Source organism: Bison bison, unplaced genomic scaffold (assembly GCF_000754665.1).
Source record: "Bison bison bison isolate TAMUID 2011002044 unplaced genomic scaffold, Bison_UMD1.0 scf7180017864080, whole genome shotgun sequence".
NCBI classification, from domain to species: Eukaryota; Metazoa; Chordata; class Mammalia; order Artiodactyla; family Bovidae; genus Bison; species Bison bison.
The window spans coordinates 2,116,322-2,117,159 of NW_011494652.1; positions in this window are offsets into that span (position 1 = coordinate 2,116,322).

Sequence of the window (838 nt, forward strand, 5' to 3'; positions counted from 1 at the left end):
AATCTTTTTTTCATACTTTCCTGACCACCTTGCTATGTTCTTTTTAACTGAAGGATAATTGCTTTACAATATTGGTTTGATTTCTGCCATACATCGACATGAATTAGCCATAGGTGTACATGTGTGCCCTCCCTCTTGAATCTCCCTCCCACCTCCCCTTGCTACATTCTTGTTTCTATGGATATACGAATAATAAAACTGCTGACTAACATAAAAAGCTCCCACACACAAGCGTGCACACGGCGCTCCCTAGTGCATCACTCGGCCACCCCGCCCTGGGACCCACGCTGAGCCTTCACGCCTGCACTCTGTCCCCACCCTCAGCCCACTGCCCACGCCTCAGCAGCAGAGGGGCCCTGTCCCTGCAGATGCTGAAGTGATGGAGCCTCTTGTCTCCGGAGCCAGGGGTATCAACACCCGGTCGGTCGTCCTCTGGGGACACCCATGCTTCCGTCTTCTGGCCTTTCCATTCTCTCCATCCATTTCTCTTAACAGAATGCCCGTGTGATGACACGGGCTCCCATTACCAGCTCTGGTCTGTTCTCAGTGAGAATACAGCTTACCCTCGGCACTCCTGATTGGCAGTGGGAAATTTTGCTTCAGTACTTTATTGAAAGAAAGCAATAAATAATACTGTGATAAAAATAGTTCAAAAGTAGACTGTACATACTTTGTTACATATTCAGGAAGTTCACAAAAGATTAATAGAAAAACAGAACAGTAACAACGAATTATACAAGTGATTAAAGGCGGACCCACATGGAAAGAGACCTGCCGTCTCTCTACCGAGATCTCAGCTGCACAATAAGTAACGCACCATGATCTGAACGCCTCTCTT